This window comes from Eleutherodactylus coqui, unplaced genomic scaffold (genome assembly GCF_035609145.1).
Source record: "Eleutherodactylus coqui strain aEleCoq1 unplaced genomic scaffold, aEleCoq1.hap1 HAP1_SCAFFOLD_38, whole genome shotgun sequence".
Classification (NCBI taxonomy): Eukaryota; Metazoa; Chordata; class Amphibia; order Anura; family Eleutherodactylidae; genus Eleutherodactylus; species Eleutherodactylus coqui.
In genome coordinates this window covers 1,280,705-1,294,198 of record NW_027102218.1, presented here as the reverse complement: position 1 = coordinate 1,294,198, position 13,494 = coordinate 1,280,705, and positions in this window count along the sequence as shown.

The following is a 13,494-nucleotide window of genomic DNA, read 5'->3' as shown; positions in this document are numbered from 1 at the left end:
AGAAATCCGGAGGAGAAGTACAGTAGAGCGGACAGCGCCTGTTAGGTGATGTATTTTTCTTTTTTTTTTAAATGCAGCTAGGGCTTATTTTAGGTGAAATAGTAGAACTTCCCCTGTTAAGGTTTCATTGCACCGCACGGAAACCACGATTTCTTGTGATGTGATGCAACACAAAGAAAGGCTCCATAGGAAAACATGAGCTACAAAAAAACCCCAAAAACGTAAATTGCGGTTGTATAGAGCAGGCCGCAATATTTTTTCTTGCAAGATAGCATCAAACAAAACATCCCTAATTTGAAGGAACCCATAGGAAAGCATGGGCTTCACATACATGCCATTTGTAACGCTGGCGCATCTCGAGAAAATTATGGGATTTCATAGCTTGTGTGAAAGCGGCCTTAAACACATTAGTGTATGCACAAATATGCTCACCGCTGCAAAGCGTCTTTTCGCTTGACCAGTTAAAAGTTATTTATTTTATTTTTTTTACCGTTTAAACTTCACGCTATTTCACGCGGTAAAAACAAAAAAGGCAGAAAGCTAGGTCCTGCCCACATAGTAATATCATGCGAGAAACACGCAAGTCAAAAAGAAACCATTGAAGTCAATGCTTTCATTTCAGGATGAAATCACGTTTGTGTGTTTAAGCCATTCGATGCATTAATGGAATATGGCTGCAAAGGTGAACAGGATTAGAAAAACACTGTTGCTTTCTTCTAAAAACAGCGCTACTCCTGTCCACAATGTGTAACTGCAATACTATACGCTGACCCTGGATAATTGTGGCGCTGTTTCTGGGTGTTTTTCTCATTTTATTCAACTGCTTTTAGGGACTTTTCACATGGGATGGAATATTTCACAAGAGCGTTGCAGAATATGCCGTACCTGAACTCCGCGTGCTAGCAGTATGGATTTTGGTGCTGAATATTGCACAGGAGGGCGTATTCCTCACCGCTGATGCAGACTGCTGTGCCCCAGGTGAAAGGTCGCTAAGGCTTTCGTTTTGTTATAGCTTTCAGAAGACCTTTTTATTTTGAATTTACTATTTTGATCAGAATTACCTATTGATTGAATATTCCTCAGTAAACACGTTTAATTCATTAATTCTCTCATATTAACTTCTATAATAAATAATGAAATGTTCCTTCTCGTCAAAGCATCGCTGCAGCCCTTTTGCCATGGAGAAACTCGCTCCTTGCCGCTGAAATCTGCAACATATTTTTTATACTTGTTTTTTTATTACATTTATATTATTGTATTTTCTGAATTCTGTAAATAGAATAATTTATTAAAAGAGATTTTTAAAGCACCTTTAAAGAAGCACTCCACAGTTTTTTTTACTCCGTGTCTGAACTTTTATTGCTCACCGGTTTCTTTCATCTCCTTGGGACATTGCTCAGGCACCATTCTGTGTCCTTTACTTTAAAAACTTTCGCGACCCAAGGCCGGATTCACACGACCAAGAAAATTGTGCAAGAGCCATGCGTTGCAAGTCGCACAAATCTCACATAAATACGAATCCCATTCTAGTGAATGGAGTCATACACATGAGCTATTTTTTTCCAGCATTGCGGCATATCTTTGGCCATTCCCTCGGAATGCATCGCATGGCCACTTGTTTTCAATGCGGTTGGCAAAGCATCACACAGCATGCAAAGTGCATGCAATTGTGATGTGAGGTTTCCTATTGAAAATAATGGGAAACACTCAACAAACCTCCGCCGCAGCTTTTAGCCAGAGGATCGCTACTTCCCTGACGTGATACGTTTTAAACACAAACACCTCCCATCTGCGGGGACATGACACATTGGCGAGCGTGATATTGGGCTGAGTGTCATAGCCCGATATTGCACTCGCCCGTGTGAAATTCCAGGAAGCACTGGATCTGTCACCCACAAATCTCACACAAGTGCAAACAAACAGTGTCAAAATAGTACAGATAACCAAAACACAGGAAACACCATCCCTAGTAACTAACAAGGGGTCTGCCTAAACGCAGATTACCCGTCCTGACAAGGACAAAACTGGCCACTAGTTTACCCTATGTGGGACAGGGGAATAACAAAGGAAACAAAATAGAAAAGTGCAGCACTTAGCTCTGAGATGCAACAGGTAAATGGGAGATCCAGGACTAGCTCTCACTGCTAGCCCACTCAGAGGGAGACTAAAGATTCAACAGTAATTCAGCTCAGCATTAGGCCAGGCTAAATAGCTGTAAGGATTACCCACAGGTGAGACTAAGTACGTGACACCTAATGCGACTCTCACCCGGGCCAGATGATGGAGAAACACCTATGAAATCTGCACCAGACTATCAGCAAGTCAACAATTGCAGAACTGCTGCAACACTACATCCCTTTTTGAAGGGACCCCTGGACCCTTAGGACCAGGTCAATTCAGATGGACATCTGCAGCTGGTAACCATGTACTCTCCTTCGGACCATAATCACGCCAATGCACTAAATACTGTAGGGATCTCCTAACTCAGCGAGAGTCCACTGTGACTTATCTCAAATTGAATATCTCCATCAACCAGGACCGGAGCTGGCGGAGATGAACCATTTCCTGAATCAACAAACTTCTTTAAAAGAGATTTATGAAACACATTGGTTATTCTCATATAACTAGGAATCTTCAAACCAAACGATACAGGAAGGATTAATTTTTTTCAATGATTTTGAAAGGGCTGATAAACCGTGGTCCTAACTTTAAGGACTGTTGTTTGAGTTTTATGCTCTTAGTTGACAACCACACCAAGTCTCTCACCAAGAAATTAGTTCCCTAAGAACGCCTATTATTCACCACCCGCTTGAAAGTTTGAACCATCTTCTGAAGATTCTTCTGAATATCTTCCCACACCGCCTCAATGTTAGAGAACTCATTCTCCTCTAGTACCTCAGACAACGTTTTAGAAAAGGGTCCAAAACATGGATGGAACCCAAAACTACAAAAGAAACGCAACATCCCCGTAGATTCCAACGATCTGTTGTTATCCTATGTATATGCTATTAGCCCCTAAGCTCCCTCTATAAGTGACTGCAGGTAGTCAATAGGTTAGGACTACCTACAGGACCAGAGTTTAACTCCCTTCTCACGAAATACATTCACAGCACAGGCATGACATAGTTTCCACATACAACCATAATTGTAAGGTGTGGGACAAGCTTGCCATCCTGGGGTATCAGCTGCTCCCTGCTGCAGTCTTCTTACCATTTTGATTCTACAGTTCCTATCCAGACTATGCTTAACCCCACCAGCAGAACAGCTGATAAGCAGGACGGCACACTGTGTCTGCTGTCCATTGTGCTATATTCTCCATGGGGAGCCTGTGGCTGAACAATGGAGCTAATTACAGAACTTAGACCTCCTGCTGAGTTCTGTAACAGATCCAAGAAGCTCATTTGCATGCAAATGAAGCTAATAAAGTACTACCGCGTTTCCCCGAAAATAAGACAGTGTCTTATATTAATTTTTGTTCAAAAAAGGTTTAACTTTTTTACATGTATAGCTGCCTGGACACTATTTAAATTGACTTTTTAAAGTAACTGTTAGCATGGCTTAAATTTTGGAGTAGGGCTTATATTTCAAGCATCATCAAAAAAGCCTGAAAAATCATTTTGCATCCTCAAATTCTGGAAAATCATGCTACGTCTTATTTTCAGGGTATGTCTTATTTTCAGGGAAACAGGGTAATAGCAATTAGTACCTACTAGTACTTTATGCAAAATGATCGCTGATCTTTCAATCTTTTGAAAGATATCTGTGAGTGTAAATGGGCCTTTTGGTTTAACAGAAATAGAGGACAAATAGAAAAGATTAGACTATACTGAGTTTGTAGTCTGTCCCCATGAACATAAATAGTGCGCATAGGAGCTACATAAACAAAAGACTAAAAAAATGTAATCAAATGGTCACTTACTTTTCATAAACGTGATAACAAAAGTGCAAATAGCTTTACTTAAAGAGGTTTTCTCATTAGAGGGAAAAAAAACCAATACTTACCTATTCCTCACCAGGCCGTCTTCTTGCCAGATCTTCTCCTCGCTGATCTTCTCCAGTCCCTTGGGCCACCTCACCGCAAGCCGACCGGATTCTCTTCTTCTTGTTATGGAGCATCCATTCTCTGCATTCTCCTTCCCACAGGATAGTGTACCCGGTCACTAGTGACGTAATGTTCACTGCCTAGAATGGAATGCTGGGCTATTACTGAGACTGGGTATGCATGCTGTCTTGCCACGAGTATTCATATACTATTGCAGAGAGACAGCACGCATGTTTCGGCAATAGCTCGGCACTCTCTGCTAGGCTGTGAACACTACGTCACTAGTGACCAGGTACACTGACCTGCAGGAAAGAGACTGCTGGGAACGGATGCTTCGTCACTGGAAAAATTGGCCTGCTTGCGGTGTGGTGACCTGGGGGACTGCAGGAGACAGGAGAAGATTGGGGAGTAGAAGATGCAGTAAGAAGTCTAAAAAGGGTGGAATAGGTAAGTATAGAATTTTTTTTTCTAATAACAGATCCCCTTTAAGATTATACAAAAAATTGCTGAAAAGTGCTGGCCACTAGAAGTCTCCCTTCCAATTTACTGTCCACTGCTTGTTGTCATGTGAAATCCACCTCTAGCAGAAGATACAAGGAGATAGATTACAAGAAGTGAGGATGGGGTCTTTGCTTGCTGCCCATTGAGATCTACAGAGGAGGGGAAGGAGCTAGTGTTCCCGGACGTAACGTCAGGTAATGGGCACCAGAAGCAGGAGTAGGGTAGCTAGCCGAGAGCAGGGGACACCGGAGTGGCGTTGGAGTCGGTGCCGCCAGGAGGGAGCGGACGGTCAGCGGGCAGAAGCGGAAGAGGGGGTCCTGGAGCGACAGGAGGACAGAGAGCACAGCCGCCGGGAGAGAAGTCCTGCCGGTGAGACTGCAGTGACGTCACTGGAGCTGCCGATAAGTATACTTTGTGTGTGTGTGTGTGCCTGTGGGTCTAAATGTGTGTCTTAGTGTGTGTACCTGTGGGTCTAGATGGGTATATGTAACTAAGGGAGGGGGTATTAGAGTGTATTAGAGTGTATAAGAGTCTGTGTGCAAGCTGTAAGTGCAGCAGAATTAGGGGATTGAGTGAGAGTGCGAGCGTTAGTTAAAAAAACTTTAAAAAAAAAAACAAGTGCGTGAGCCGTTGCACATAGGTGGCAGCGTGTGAGCAGAGTGTGAGCACGTCTATCTTCACTACTTCCATAAGTAAATTGTAGATCCCCATTAAGATGAGCTCCATGCCTGGCAATGTCATCCAGTGTGCTACTTGTGCAATGTATGCGGTCCTTGATCAGCCGATCGAGGGTGCATACTGTTGCGCAAGATGAGTGCACGTCGCACATTTAGAAGCCCAAATCCTGAATCTAAATGAGCAACTTGCAACACTGCGATCTATTGGCATCATGGAAAGGAGTTTGCTGCTCACTGAGCAGGCACTCGCTGGGGTAGAGATGGGGGAGGATGGTAGCACGGAAGAGCAGGGGGAGCAGGCAGTAAGCTGGGTGACAGATAGAAGGAGGGGCAGAGGGAAGAGAATCAGGGAGGCTAGTCCTGAACTGGCACACCCCAACAAATTTGCAAAGTTGGCAGATGAGGGGGATGCCATTACAGAGCCAGCACCGCGGCAGCACGACATGCCCTCTGAACGCCAGGGAGATGACTGCTCCAGTGAGATGGGGACAGGGAGCGCAGGGCAGGCTAGACAAGTCCTAGTGGTGGGGGGCTCAATTATAGGGGGGACAGATAGGGCAATCTGCCATAAAGACCGTGATCGTCGAACGGTGTGTTGTCTTCCTGGCGCTCGAGTTCGACACATCGCGGATCGGATTGACAGATTACTGGGAGGGGCTGGTGAGGATCCAGCGGTCATGGTGCACGTTGGCACCAATGAACAAATTAGAGGTCAATGGAGGGCCCTCAAAAATGATTTCAGGGACTTAGGGTCTAAGCTTAGGGTGAGGACCTCCAGGGTAGTTTTCTCGGAAATACTACCTGCACCTAAAGCCACACTAGAAAGGCAGCAGGATCTTAGGGAGGTAAACAAGTGGCTCCGGAGTTGGTGTAAGAAGGAGGGTTTTGGGTTCCTGGAGAACTGGGCTGACTTTGCTGTCGGTTACAGGCTCTACCATAGGGATGGGCTGCATTTTAATGGGGAGGGTGCAGCTGTGCTGTGTGAGATGGCTAGAAGGCTGGAGGAGTGTTTAAACTAGGTACTGGGGGAGAGGGAAAAAAGAGAAATAAGGGGGTAGTCAGCGAAGCTAGCGACCTAGGTCTAAGCAATGGGAATGGGGGGGGGGGGTCGAGCAGGGGGTGGGGTTAGTACAGTTAGAACTATCAGATCAGCCAATAGTACCATTAGTAATAAAATGAATTTAAAGAACAAAAAAAACTGTATAAATTGTATGACCACGAAAGCAAGAAGTCTGATCGGTAAAGTGGGTGAGCTTGAAGCAAAAACTAAACTTTAGTAAAGCAAAATTTGATCAGCTCAGAACTACTATCAGTAACAGTAATTGGGATAGCGTCCTCAAAAATAAAAGTACAGGTGACAAATGTGAGAAGTTCAAAAGGATCCTAATCACCTCCTGTAAACAGTTAATTCCCTTTAAAAATAAAAGAACTTTAAGTAAAAGGAAACCAATGTGGCTCGACAAGACTGTTAGAGGGGCAATAAACGAAAAAAAGAAAGCGTTCAAACTACTAAAGCAAGAATGCAGCGAAGAAGTGCTAAAATCATACAGGGAAAAAAACAAAATATGCAAAGGAAAGATCAAAATTGCTAAGGAGGAGGCAGAAAGACTGATCTCCAAAGAGAGCAAAAACAACCCGAAACTATTTTTTAACTATATTAACAGCAAAAGGATTTCCACTGAGAGCACTGGCCCTTTAACAAATAATGCAGGAGAAATCATTGAAGATGATGGAGGGAAGGCAAATCTATTAAATAGTTTCTTTTAAAGCGTATTCATGAACGAAAAGGATATGCCACGTGAGATGCAGGGGAACAAAATGAACCCCTAACAAAATAACTCATACCTAACGCAGGAGGAAGTGCGGAACTGGTTAAAGATTAAAATCGATAAATCGCCAAGCCCAGATGGAATAAACCCAAGGGTACTAAGAGAACTAAGTGATGTGATAGCTAGGCCGCTATATTTAATATTTATGGATACTATCAAGACCAGGGTTGTACCATTGGATTGGCGCATTGCCAATGTGGTTCCAATTTACAAGAAGGGGTCCAAACGTGAGCCTGGTAACTACAGGCCAATAAGTCTCACTTCAGTAACTGGAAAAATATTCGAGGGGTTTCTGAGAAACGCCATCGAAGAATACCTCAAGGAGAACAACGGAATAACTCCTCATCAGCATGGCTTCATGAAGAGTCGATCATGTCAGACTAATCTGATCAGCTTCTACGATGAAGTAAGCTCTAGACCGGAGGAGAGTCTATTGATCTCGTATATCTGGACTTCTCTAAAGCATTTGACACCGTCGGATTGAATGAAAACGTGTGTATATGGGTAAAGAATTGGCTCAGAGATAGAAAGCAGAGGGTGGTAATAAATGGTTCATACTCTGATTGGGCCACCGTTACTAGTGGGGTGCCACAGGGTTCATTTTTTGGCCCCATTCTGTTATATATATTTATCTACGACCTGATAGAGGGGCTGCACAGTAAAATATCAATATTTGCAGATTTAACAGAATTATACAATATAATTAATGCAACAGAGGACAATGTACGGCTACAAACGGACCTAGATAAAGCTGGGGGCTTGGGCAGAAAAATGACAAATGAAGTTCAATGTTGATAAATGTAAGGTTATGCACATGGGCAGGAGAAACGGATGTCACCAATATACAATAAATGGGGTACTGCTAGGGAAAAGTGATATGGAAAAAGTCCTGGAGGTACTAGTGGATTATAGATTAAACTGGAGTAACCAATGCCAGTCAGCTGCTGCAAAAGCTAATAAAGTCTTGGAGTGCATTAAAAGAGGTATAGGGGCGAGGGACGTGAACATTATTCTACCGCTATATAAGGCACTTGTCAGGCCTCACATGGAATACTGCGGACAGTTCTGGTCACAGGTGCTTAGGAAAGATTTACAGTGCTTGAGGGGGTTCAAAGAAGGGCAACTAAACTAATACATTGAATGACGGGACTGGAATACCCAGAGAGGCTAACCAAATTGGGATTATTTACCCTGGAAAAAGACGGCTAAGGGGTGATCAAATAACTATGTATAAATACATGAGGGGACAATACAAGGATCTCTTCCATGATCTGTTTATACCCAGGACTGTGACAGTAACAAGAGGGCATCCTCTACGTCTAAAAGAAAGCAGGTTTCATCGCCAACACAGAAAAGGGTTCTTTACTGTAAGGGCAGTGAGACTGTGGAACTCTCTGCCAGAGGATGTGGTGATGGCAAAATCCATAGAGGAGTTTAAGAGGGGACTTGATGTCTTTCTAGAGTGGAAGGATATTACAGGATATAAATCTTAGGTTAATTGTTAATCTGGGCATACAGGCAGGTAGGAACTATTAGAGGTTGATCCAGGGATTAGTCTGATTGCCATTAGGGAGTCAGGAAGGAATTTTCCCCCATAGGGGCTAATTGGCTCCTGCCTCTTGGGGTTTTTTGCCTTCCTCTGGATCAACAACACAGGAGGATAACAGGCTAAACTAGATGGACATTGTCTTCATTCGGCCTTACATACTACGTTACTATGTAATAGCAAGGGTTTTATCTCAGTGCTAGATTCACATCTACACTGCTTAGTACTGCTATACAATGTCCTCCATGCTGCTGCTTCTGTGTGTTTAAGGGATAAAGATCGGGGAGCTGGATCTCCTCTTCTGTGTGTGCAGTGTAGTGGAAACATCATAGAAGTCTCTTCCCACCAGCTTATGGGGAACAAGAGAGAAAGAGATGAATAATAATAAGATATCAAGTGTCCAGAAGGGAAAACTGGAGAATAGTGCCATATACAAGTATGATATATAATGGTCAGAAATAGTGTTATTCCTCATGCACAATGTACACAAATATAGCTGCTTATTCTTAAAAGTAATTTGTAACATTAGGAACATTTTAAGGCCTATTGTAAGATTACTTCCTTTTTAGATTTATTAAATCCAAAAATGTTTGGGGGTGTGGCCAGATTAGAACTGAGACATACGGACGGGGACAGAGGCAGAGCTCCTGGCTTGTGAATCCACTTCTATCCAGCAGATTTCTGGTGCTTGAGAGAGCTTTAGCCTACTCCATCATCCTTCATGCCCACTGGAAACAATTTTGAGGGGTCAATTGGGCTGCTGTGCCACTCGTACAGGACGTGGCCACATCTGAAGCACTAGTCTCACCAGGGTCCTCTGCCAACCAGACAGTGCGCACCATGCTCAATACCTTTCCTGCTTATTCACCCAGCCAGTCAAACACCTGGGACCTCTACAGCCCATTTAATCACTCACTTGGGGTGCCTCAAAGACTGTAAGTGTGACCTATTCCTCCAGCAGTCACCATCTTAGACTGGTAGATGCAGTAGAAGGAGCTGACAGATCTAAATCCCTTGCACCTCAAGCCAACTTCCCTATGGAGGCGTTTCCAACCAGATCACTCTGTTAAGGGCCACTGCACTGTAATGGCTATGCCCTCATTTTTTTCAGCCCCCCCCTCCCCCCCCCCCACACACACATTGGAAGTCAAATCTTTCCCCTCTGGGATTTTCTGAAGCAACCTGTAAACAGGGCTCTGACACCAATGGGCCTTATTGCCTTAAATAGTGAAAGGAATGGTGTGGGAATAATTTACCAGGGACTTGCATCCTAATTTTTTATTGAACTGTATCCTGCCAGTTCTAATTAAAGGGGTTTTCCAGGGAATACTAGTGATGGCCTATCCTCAGGAAAGGTCAATAGTTGATTAACCGGGGTCTGTAACTTGGGACCCGACCGATCAGCTGAGCAGGTGCATGCTGTCAGCGTCACAAATATACAGTAGTCGGAGCAGAAGTCTCTGTGCCGACCTTCTTATAGTGGCCGGCGCTTGTAACTGCAGGCACGGTTCTCATAGAAATCAATGCAAACTGTGCCTGCAGTTGAAGTGCCGGCCACTACACACAGGTTGGCGTGGAGGCTTTTGCTCCAATCTCTGTCTATTTGCGGGGCTGACAGCATGCGCCCGCTCAGCAGATCGGTCAGGGTATCGAGCGATGGCCCCCGGGCGATCAACTATTGATGACCTATCCTGATGATAGGCCATCAATAGTATTTCCCTGGTAACCCCCTTTAAGAAAGCATACGCCTTTAGCAAAGATGGCACCATTGTTACAGGCCCCTGTACCTGTGAGCACCATTTCCAGGTGCTTGGCTGAAAACATTTTCACACCCAACCACTGTCAGCTCTGTTTGCAATGGTGTCGTAAACGAAGAACTTGGACTGCTATTGAGTGAAACCGGGTTGCCTTCAGAGACTAATCCAAATTTAATTTGGGCACCAACAACGGTTGTGTTTGAATGGAGACCTTAGGGAGAGCACCTCAATACTGCCTTTGCTGTGGAGTGGCACACAGCACCCTGCTGGTGTGATAGTCTTGGGGGGGGCATTGCATTTGACAGTCGGTGCCCCCTAGTAGTGGTACGAGGGACAATGGCAGCTCAGCGATATGTTCAGGACATCCTGTAGCCATATGTGATCCTCTCATGGCGGCTTCCAAGAGGCAGCAGGATAATACTCAGCTGCACACACAAGGAAGGGGGGGGGGGGGGTGTCACAGGAATGTCTCTACAAAATTCCATGACCCGCCGGGTTGCCAATAGAACATGTATGGGGCCATCTGGAATGACAAATTCTGACAGCCTACAAGTTTGCACGATCTAGAGGCTCAGTTACAGCGAATGTGGAGCGATATGTGGCAGGATACCATACAGAACCCGTGTACTTCTATGCCCGCCGGTATCACATCTTGTATCCAAGCTAGAGGTGGTACAACAGAGTACTAGAGTCTCCATACCTGCCTGTATCACATCTTACATCCAAGCTAGAGGTGGTAAAACAGAGTACTAGAGTCTCCATACCTGCCTGTATCACATCTTACATCCAAGCTAGAGGTGGTACAACAGAGTACTAGAGTCTTCATGCCTGCCTGTATCACATCTTGTATCCAAGCTAGAGGTGGTACAACAGGGTACTACAGCCTCCATGCCCCCTGTATCACATCTTGTATCCAAGCTAAAGGCAGTACAAAAGGGTACTAGAGCCACCATGCCCAATTGTATCACATGTTGTATCCAAGCTAGAGGCGGTACAACAGGGTACTAGAGCCTTCATGCCTGCCTGTATCACATCTTGTATCCAAGCTAGAGGTGGTACAACAGGGTACTAGAGTCTTCATGCCTGCCTGTATCACATCTTGTATCCAAGCTAGAGGTGGTACAACAGGGTACTACAGCCTCCATGCCCCCTGTATCACATCTTGTATCCAAGCTAAAGGCAGTACAAAAGGGTACTAGAGCCACCATGCCCAATTGTATCACATGTTGTATCCAAGCTAGAGGCGGTACAACAGGGTACTAGAGCCTTCATGCCAGCCTGTATCACATCTTGTATCCAAGCTAGAGGTGGTACAACAGAGTACTAGAGCCTTCATGCCTGCCTGTATCACATCTTTTATTCAAGCTAGAGGCGGTACAACAGGGTACTAGTGCCTCCATGTCCAATTGTATCACATCTTGTATCCAAGCTAGAGGCGGTACAACAGGATACTAGAGCCTCCATGTCCAATTGTATCACATCTTGTATCCAAGCTAGAGGTGGTACAACAGTGCTCAGGGTCCTGCTAAATGATCCTTCTGCTCTGATATTGTATCACATAGAGTTTCCATTCTGACAACTTCTAGGGGATAGATTTTTTTTGGACAATGTTACAGTAACAGATGTTACCATGGCTAGATCCAGGGGAAGCACTTTGGGTTCCCCAGTTTTCACTCTTTTACCCCACCAATCAAGATCTGGTCTTTGGTGCAAACCCAGTTAAAAGGCAGTTGGTGCGCTCGTCTTGGTTTTAGGTGCATCGTCATTTTTGGCGGTCGCATTACTTTTACTTGCATAAAGTTTTCAAATAATTTGTTATTTTAGTGAACTAAGCCTTTATATGGCTCTGAATCCAGATCGCAGCCACTCTGTGTAAAAAGATTATCTAAGCATGCACTGCGGTAAACAGGGTCAAATATTCCCATTTTGGCGCATCTACGTATATGGGGCAGATGTTGGGGTGGAAGGTAGAATGGGAGTGAATGATGAGCAGGCAGCTAGCTGGGTGACAGAGGGGGTAGAGATCCAGGGAGGCTGGTCCTGAACTGGCACAGTCCAAGAAGATTGCAAGGTTGCCAGATGAGGGGGGTGCCATTACAGGGTCAGCACTGCTGCAGCACAATATGCCCTCTGACCACCAGGAGGATGTCTGCTCCAGTAAGAAGGGGAATAGGAGCGCAGAGCAGGCTAGACAGGTCCTGGTAGTGGGGGACTCAATTATTAGGACAGACGGAGCAATGTCATAAAGACAAAGGTCGTCTAACGGTGTGTTGTGTTCCTGGCGTTCGAGTTCGACACTTCGCTGATCTGATTGAGAGATTCATGGGAGGGGTTGGGTGAGGAACCAGCGGTCATGGTATACATTAGCACCAGTGACAAAGTTAGAAGTAGGTGGAAGGGGTATTATTGTATCTGGTCACCACTGGAAGTCCCCCCCTCCCCTCGTCCACAGCCCCTGCTCCCCCCCCCCTCATCCACAGCCCCTGCCCCCTCATCCACAGCCCCTGCTCCCCCCCATCCACAGCCCCTGCTCCCCCCCTCTATCCACAGTCCCTGCTCTCCCCCGCCCTCTATTCACAGTCCCTGCTCTCCCCCGCCCTCTATTCACAGTTCCTGCTCTCCCCCCCCTCTATCCACAGTCCCTGCTCTCCCCCCCTCTATCCACAGTCCCTGCTCTCCACCCCCTCTATCCACAGTCCCTGCTCTCCACCCCCTCTATCCGCAGTCCCTGCTCTCCACCCCCTCTATCCGCAGTCCCTGCTCTCCCCCCCCCTCTATCCACAGTCCCTGCTCTCCACCCCCTCTATGCACAGTCCCTGCTCTCCCCCCCCCTCTATCCACAGTCCCTGCTCCCCCCCCTCTATCCAGTCCCTGCTCTCCCCCCCTCCATCCACAGTCCCTGCTCTCCCCCCTCTATCCACAGTCCCTGCTCTCCCCCCCTCTATCCACAGTCCCTGCTCTCCCCCCCTCTATCCACAGTCCCTGCTCTCCCCCCTCTATCCACAGTCCCTGCTCTCCCCCCTCTATCCTCAGTCCCTGCTCCCCCCTCTATCTGCAGTCCCTGCTCCCCCCTCTATCCGCAGTCCCTGCTCCCCCCCTCTATCCGCAGTCCCTGCTCCCCCCCTCTATCCGCAGTCCCTGC